The sequence below is a fragment of the Physeter macrocephalus genome, chromosome 8, assembly GCF_002837175.3.
Source record: "Physeter macrocephalus isolate SW-GA chromosome 8, ASM283717v5, whole genome shotgun sequence".
Lineage (NCBI taxonomy): Eukaryota > Metazoa > Chordata > Mammalia > Artiodactyla > Physeteridae > Physeter > Physeter macrocephalus.
The window spans coordinates 71,560,982-71,569,776 of record NC_041221.1 but is presented as its reverse complement, the minus strand read 5'-3'; positions in this window follow the sequence as shown (position 1 = coordinate 71,569,776).

Genomic DNA, 8,795 nt, shown 5'->3' with positions numbered 1-8,795 from the left:
GATGAGGCTGGATCTTGTCTTTCTGGTGGGCAGGTCCACGTCTGGTGGTGTGTTTGGGGATGTTAGTAGCCTTGTTATGATTTTAGGCAGGCTCTCTACTAATGGATGGCGCTGTAGTCCTGTCTTGCTAGTTGTTGGGCATAGAGTGTCCAGCACTGTAGTTGCTGGTCGTTGAGTGAAGCTGGGTCTTGGTGTTGAGATGGAGATCTCTGGGAGATTTTCGCCGTTTGATATTACGTGGAGCTGGGAGGTCTCTTGTGGATCAGTGTCCTAATATTGGTTCTCCCACCTCAGAGACACAGCCCTCATGCCTGGCTGGAGCACCAAGAGCCTTTAATCCACATGGCTCAGCATAAGAGGGAGAAAAAATAGAAAGGAAAGAAAGGAAGGAGGGAAGAAAGGAAGGAAGAAAGAAAGGAAGAAGATAAAATAAAGTAGGATAAAATAAAGTTATTAAAATAAAAAATAATTATTAAGAAAAATTTTTTAAAGTAAAAAAAAAAACAAATGGGACGGTCAGAACCCTAGGACAAATGGTGAAAGCAAAGCTATACAGACAAACTCTCACACCGAAGCTCACATATACACACTCACAGAAAGGGAAAAAAATAATATATCTTGCTCCCCAAGTCCACCTCCTCAACTTGGGATGATTCACTGTCTATTCAGGTATTCCACAGATGCCGGGCACTTCAAGTTGATTGTGGAGCTTTAATCCGCTGCTTCTGAGGCTGCTGGGAGAGACCTCCCCCTCTCCTCTTTGTTTGCACAGCTCCTGGGGTTCAGCTTTGGACTTGGCCCTGCCTCTGCGTATAGGTCACCCGAGGGCGTCTGCTCTTCGCTCAGACAGGACGGGGTTAAAGGAGCCGCTTATTCGGGGGCTCTGGCTCCCTCAGGCCAGGGGGAGGGAGGGGTATGGATGCGGGGCGAGCCTGCGGCGGCAGAGGCCGGCGTGACATTGCACCAGGCTGAGGTGTGCCGTGCGTTCTCCCGGGGAAGTTGTCTCTGGATCCCGGGACCCCGGCAGTTGTGGGCTGCACAGGCTCCCGGGAGGGGAGGTGTGGAGAGTGACCTGTGCTCGCACACAGGCCTCTTGGTGGCGGCAGCAGCAGCCTTAGCATCTCATGCGCGTCTCTAGGGTCCACACTGATAGCCGTGGCTTGCGCCCGTCTCTGGAGCTCCTTTAAGCGGCGCACTTAATCCCCTCTCCTCGCGCCCCAGGAAGCAAAGAGGGAAGAAAAAGTCTCTTGCCTCTTCGGCAGCTCCAGACTTCTCCCGGACTGCCTCCTGGATAGCAGTGGTGCACTAACCCCTTCAGGCTGTGTTCACCTAGCCAACCCCAGTCCTCTCCCGGCTTCTGACCAAAGCCGGAGCCTCAGCTCCCAGCCCCGCCCATCCCGGCGGGTGAGCAGACAAGCCTCTCGGGCTGGTGAGTGCTGGTCGGCACCGATCCTCTGTGTGGGAATCTCTCTGCTTCGCCCTCCGCACCCCTGTTGCTGCACTCTCCTCCGCGGCTCTGAAGCTTTCCCCTCCGCCACCTGCAGTCTCCGCCCGTGAAGGGGCTTCCTAGTGTGTGGAAACCTTTCCTCCTTCACGGCTCCCTCCCACTGGTGCAGGTCCCGTCCCTATTCTTTTGTCTCTGTTTATTCTTTTTTCTTTTGCCCTACCCAGGTACGTGGGGAGTTTCTTGCCTTTTAGAACGTCTGAGGTCTTCTGCCAGCATTCAGTGGGTGTTCTATAGGAGCAGTTCCACGTGTAGATGTATTTCTGATGTATCTGTGGGGAGCAAGTTGATCTCTGTGTCTTACTCTTCCGCCATGTTCTCTCTGTCTCTCTCCGGGAAGACAAACACCTACCCGAGAGACTGGCCCACGGTCTCCGGGACTGTCGCAGCTTCATCCGCTGGAGCCCTTCCAGAGCCGGCAGCCTCAGTGAGGCTGCCCTCCCCTCGGGCTCCAGGGCAGTTCCGTGACGGTGGAGGGAAGAGACCCCGAGCCGGGACTTCCAGCTTTCTTTTGACTTCCATTTGCATGGAATGCCTTTTTCCATCCCCTTGCTTTCAGTCTGTATGTGTTTGTAGATCTGAAGTGGGTCTCTTGTAGACAGCATATATATGGGTCTTGTTTTTGTATCCATTCAGCCCGTCTATGTCTTTTGGTTGGAGCATTTAGTCCAGTCATAGTTAATGTAATTATCGATATGTATGTTCTGATTGCCATTTTGTTAATTGTTTTTGGGTTTGTTTTTGTGCGTCTTTTTTCTCCCCTTCCTCTTTTGTTCTCTTGTGACTTGACGACTAAATTTAATGTTGGTGTTTGAATTCTTTTTTCTTTTCTGTGTGTGTATCTACTGTGGATTTTCTGTTTGCAGTTACCATGAGGTTTTGATATAGCAGTCTGTATATATACAAGATTATTTTAAGTTGCTGGTTTTTAAATTTCAAATGCATTTCCAATATCCTGAGTTTGTACTGTTCTCTCACAATTTCTCATTTTCATATCATATTTGTGTGTGGATGATTTCCTGTGTTTATTGTATGTTTGCCTTTACTGGTGAGCTTTTCCATTTGTAATTTTCTTGTTTCTAGTTGTGGCCTTTTTTCTTAGAGAAGTTCCTTTAGCATTTGTTGCAAAGCTGGTCTGGTGGTGCTGAATTCTCTTAGCTTTTGCTTGTCTGTAAAGCTTTTGATTTCCTTGTGAAATCTGAATGAGAGACTTGCTGGGTAGAGTATTGTTGGTTGTAGCTTCTTCCCTTTCATCACTTTAAATATATTGTGCCACTGCCTTCTGGCTTGCAGAGTTTCTGAAGAGAAATGAGGTGATAACCTTATGGGAGTTCCCTTGCATGTTTTTGTTGCTTTTTCCTTGTTGCTTTTTCAAAAATAATTAATTAATTAATTTTTATGGCCGTGTTGGGTCTTCGTTGCTGCATGCAGGCTTTCTCTAGTTGTGGCGAGTGGGGGCTAGCTGCTCTTCGTTGCAGTGCATGGGCTTCTCATTGCAGTGGCTTCTCTTGTTGTGGAGGATGGGCTCTAGGCGTGAGGGCTTCAGTAGTTGTGGCACGTGGGCTCTAGAGCGCAGGCTCAGTAGTTGTGGCGTACGGGCTTAGTTGCTCTGTGGCATGTGGGATCTTCCCGGACCAGGGCTCAAATCTGTGTGCCCTGCCTTGGCAGGTGGATTCTTAACCACTGCACCACCAGGGAAGTCCCTTCCTCGTTGCTTTTAATATCTTCTCTTTGTCTTTAATTTTTGTCAGTTTAACTACTGGGTGTCTAGGTGTGTTCCTCCTTGGGTTTGTCCTTCCTGGGACTCTTTGTGCTTCCTGGAATTGGGTGACTGTTTTCTTTCCCATGTTAGGGAATTTTTCAGTTATTGTCTCTTCAAATATTTTCTCAGGTCCTTTCTCTTTCTCTTCTCCTTCTGGGACCCCTATAATGCGAATGTTGGTGTATTTAATGTTGTCCCAGAGGTCTCTTAGACTGTTCTCATTTCTTTTTCATTCTTTTTTCTTTATTCTGTTCCTCAGCAGTGATTTCTAACATTCTGTCTTCCAACTCGCTTATCTACTCTTCTGCCTCAGTTAGTCTGCTATTGATTCCTTCTAGTTTGTTTTTCATTTCAGTTATTTAGTGTCATCTCTGTTTGTTTGTTCTTTAGATCTTCTAGCTCTTTGTTAAATATTTCTTGTTTCTTCTTGGTCTGTGCCTCCATTCTTTTTCTGAGCTCTTGGATCATCTTTACTCTCATTACTCTGAAATCTTTTTTGGGCAGATTGCCTATCTCCACTTCATTTAGTTGTTCTTCTGAGGTTTTATCTTGTTCCTTCATCCGAGGCATGTTCCTCTGCCATCTCATTTTGTCTAACTTTCTGTGATTGTGGTTTTCATTCCGCAAGTAGCTGGGTTGTAGTTCTTGCATCTGCTCTCTACCCCCTGATGGATGAGGCTGGTCTAAGGACTTGTGCAGGCTTCCTGGTGGGAGGGACTGGTTTCTGCCCACTGGTGGGTGGAGCTGGGTCTTGTCCCTCTGGTGGGCAGAGCCATGCTCTGGGGTCTCCTTCTCCTGATGCCAGACCCCTATGCTGGGGAGCCTGATGTGGGGCTCAGAACTTTCACTCCTGTGGGAGAACCTCTGTGATATAATTATTTTCCAGTTTGTGGGTTGCCTACCCGGCAGGTATGGGATTTGATTTTATTGCACTTGTATTCCTCCTACCATCTTGTTGTGGCTTCCTCGTTGTCTTTGGATGTAGGATATCTTTTTTAGTAGGTTCCAGTGTTTTTTGGTCAATGTTTGTTCAGCAGTTAGTTGTGATTTTGGTGTTTAAATGCAAGGAGGTGAGCTCACATCTTTGTACTCTGCCATGTTGTCTCCCAATCCTGTTTTTATGATGTTAATTAGCATTCTTCTATCCACTCAAAGAACTCCCTTTATCATTTCTTGGAAGTCAGGTCTGGTGCTAATGAACTCCCCTAACTTTTGTCTGTTTGGGAAAGGCTTTATTCTTCCTTTGTTTCTGAAGGATGGCTTCACCAGGTGTAGAATTCTTGGTTGACAGTTATGTTCTTTCAGTGTGTTGGATATGTTATCCCATTTTCTCCTGGCCTGAAAAGTTTCTGTTGATAACACTGTTGATAGTCTTATGGGGATTCCCTTTTATGTAATTTCTCTCTTTTCTCTTGCTGCTCATAAAATTCTTTGTCTTTTGATAATTTAATTATAATGTGTCTCTGCAGTCCTGTGCAGGTTCAATGTATTTGGGGTCCTTTGGGCCTTTTGGATCTGGATATCTATTTCTGTTTTGGGAACAGCCATTATTGCTTTAGTTTTACTTTGTCCCTTTTTCTTTCTCTTCTCCTTCCTTCTGGAATTCCCACAATATGAATATTGTTTCTTTTTATTGTGTCCCATAAGTCCTGTAGGCTTTCTTCTCTGTCATTTTTTTTTTTTTTTTTTGTCTTTTTGCTCCTCTGACTGGTTAATTTCAAACAGCTTATCTTCTAGGTCACTGATTTTTTCTTCTGTGGGGTTGAGTTTATTTTTGAAGCTCTCTGTTGAATTCTCAGTTTAGTTATTTTATTTTTCAGCTCTAGGATGTCTGTTTTTTTTTTTTTTTTATGGTTTCTGTTTCTTTATTGAACTTCATGTTTTGGTCATGCAGATGTCCTAATTTCATTTAGTTGTTTGGCTTTGTGTTCTTGTAGTTCACTAAACTTCTTTAAGAGGATTATTCTGAAATTTTTGACAGTTCATAGGTTTCCATTTCTTTAGGGTTAGCTATTAGCCCTTTATTAGTTTCCTTTGGTGGTATGATATTTACCTGATGTTTTTGTGATCCTTGATTCCTTAAATTGGTATCTGTGCATTTGAGTATGTGGTCTCCTCTTCCAGACTTTGCATGTTTACTTTGGCAGAGACAGTTCTTCACCAGTTAGTTCAGTTTGGGTTTCTGGACATGTCTCCTAGTAATGTCCTTGGGCAGGTTGAGCCTGCTATTAGGGTTTATTTTGGGGTGAGGCGGCTGTTCAAGCTGAGGTCAGGGGTGGGGGTGTATGCCACTAGCTGAGAACAGCTGGAAAGGACTGCTGTCTTGGTTCCTTGCCCATGTGAGGCTATGGGATGGGCTCCACAGTTGCCTTGATTCTCTGGTCAGGCTTACTAGATGGCAGGGACTGGGTAATATACTCAAGAGTAGGTGGGGCTATGAATTAGCTTCCCTGCCCTGTTAGGACAGCAGGATGGGACCCAGAGCCTGCACAACTCATTGTTTGGGGACCTGAATCAGGCAACAGTGTGCACTGAATATTCTGGTCAGGTGAGGCCACCAGGTTTGCTCTGCAGACAGGGAAAGCATGGGCTATGCTCTGTTGAAGTTCCAATGTAAGCAGGACTGTTGGATGGGCTATGCAGCTTCCTGTGTGCTCTGGTTAGGTTCCCTGGTCAGGCAGGCTGAAGGCTGTATTCAGCAATGAGCGGGGCTATGAGTTCATTTCCCTGCCTGGGCACAGTGAGAAAAGCAGCTCCAAAACCACTAAGGCTCTTTGTTCGTGGTCCTGACTCAAGTAGACCCATGCCGCAAGTTCCCTGGCTGAACAGGGCCACTCGCTTTACTCTGGGGGCAATCAGCTCTGTCCACCTGCCTCTCAGCTCAAGCGTTGCTGGGTTACACAGCTTCCAGGTGTTCTCACCAGCCCTTCCTGTCAGATGGGGATGGGAGCCATGTTCTGCAGCTGGTAGGGCTGTGACTCAGCTTTTCTGCCTGGGAGTGGTCAGACCAGGCTCCAGGGCCAGCAAAACTCCTCCACTGGGGACTTGAATCAGATAGACCTGCACCCTGCCAAGTACCCTAGTCACACTGGGCCATTGACTTGGTTCTACAGATGAGCAGAGCCGCTGGTTGGGACTACTACTGAAGCACAGGGGGGTGCTTTAGCCTCACTCCCTTGTTCTAGGATTCTCTTAGTTGTATCTTGTCCATGAATTGTTAATTGTTCCTCTTGTGAGGGGGAGTGAAGTCAGGAATGACCTATGTCACCATTTGGGACATGTCACTTATCAATAATAGCCATTCTGTGGTGTTAGCTCATTTTGCATTTCCCTGATGATTAGTGATTTTGAGCATCTTTTTCATGTACCTGTTGGCCTTTTCAGTATCTGTAAAAGGAAAGCCTGTTCAGGTCCTTTGCTCATTTTGGATTATTTGTGTGTTCTTTGCTATTGAGTTTCATAAGTGTTTTATATATTTTGGATATTAACCCCTTATCAAATATGTGGTTTGCAAATATTTTTTTCCCATTCTGTTCATTGTATTTTCATTTTGTAGATTGTTTCTTTTGCTGTGCAGAAGCTGTTTAGTTTGATTCAGTCCCTCCTGTTTATTTTATATTTTGTTGCTTGTGCTTCAGGTGTCATATCCAAAAAATCATAGCCAAGACCTATATAAGGAGCTTTTTCCCTATGTTTTCTTCTAGGAGTTTCATGGTTTCAGTTCTTACATTTAAGTCTTTACAGGATTCTTATTTTTAGATATATTTTTTTAAGGGACAAGTTCAGAAAAAAATTTTTGAGTTGACACAGTATCAAGCAGTATCACGTCTTTTTAAAATTAATTAATTTATTTTTGGCTACGTTGGGTCTTTGTTCCTGCATGCGGGCTTTCTCTAGTTGCAGTGAGCGGGGGCTACTCTTTGTTGCAGTGTGCGGACTTCTCATTGCGGTGGTTTCTCTTGTTGCGGAGCACGGGCTCTAGGCATGCGGGCTTCAGTAGTTGTGGCACGCGGGCTCAGTAGCTGTGGCTCGTAGGCTCTAGGGCGCAGGCTCAGTAGTTGTGGCTCACAGGCTTAGTTGCTCTGTGGCATGTGGGATCTTCCCGGACCAGGGCTCAAACCCGTGTCCCCTGCATTGGCAGGAGGATTCTTAACCACTGCACCACCAGGGAAGTCCCTAAAGTCTTAATGTACTATACTTACCTCCCACCATGTCCCAGAGGATTTGGTAGGCCAAGTTCTCTGACTCTGTGCCTCGTGCTTTAGATAGGTGGACAAAGTGTCATTTCCAACGTACTCCTCATCACATTATCGAGAACTTGGCTTACCATTTTGATTCGCCTGACGTGTACCTTTAAGACATCAGCAAGATGAGGGGACTCTAATTTGGCTAATGCTTCTTGAACCTTGTCACTGATAAAGGGCCGGTACTACAACTTCAGTGGTCTGTAGTCACAAGTCACGTTGTGGGTTATCATTTTGGCCAAATTAGAAGATGCTCTAGGAGTCCTGAAGACTTTCTGGACTCATAACCTTACTTCTCAGGTTTGGAGTTGGAGGTCTAGATAGGTAAATGGAGTTGGTCAAATTCCCATCACTGGTTAAAGAAAGAGCTAAGACCCAGCTAGGCCTTCCTAAGCTGTAAATGGATCTATTATCTTTCCTGTATAGAATCTATACTGTGAGCACAAATCATATCATAAAGTAAAATATATATCACTCATTAATAGTAGTGGCTTTTAATTAAAATACTAGCAGTACTATTTCAACAATCTGGTGATATTAGTGATTCTCAAATTTTAGTATACATTTAAAATCGCCCAGAGAACTTGCTGCAACAGATGGTCTCACTCTGAGTTAGTAGATGGGGCCCTCGAGTAGGCCTTTATAACAGGTTTCCAAGTGGTCCTGATGGTAATGCTGTTAGCCTGGAGACCACACTTTGGGAACCTAGGTGGTCTAAAGCCAACCCATGCCATTTCCTGCTATTTGTTATGTGCCACTTGTATACTGTCCACCAATTGAGAGCCACATGGTTAGATTCCCCCAGCAGGAAGAGCAACTAGTGAACTTTTCTCTGACCTTCCTAGTGCCTTTTCCAGCACTTGCTTAGGGGTGGAGAGCTCTGGCTTGAGTCAGACGGCCTAGGTGCTCTATTCTGTGTTCTAACGGCTGCATGATCTTGGATAAGTCGCTTAGCCTCAGTGCTTCAGTTTCCCCATTTGTAGAACGGAGATATTGTCTTCTAACTCATAATTGTGGAAGGATTAAATCAGATAACACATACAAAGAGTGTTATCACTAATCACTTGGTCTACCAATAATCACTTGGTCTATCAATCAGAGACCAGTCAGGAAAAAAGAAATGACTCTAGCTCTTAAAGAAAGACCTGAATAAAGAGGATTGGTTACTCAGGTGATGGAAGGACTCAGAAACCAAACTGGGGGTGGTGAGAGAAGCCAGAGGTTTAGCAACAACAGAAAGCTGCAGCTACCCCTTGGCTTAGAATAAAAATGGGAGGAGGCACTG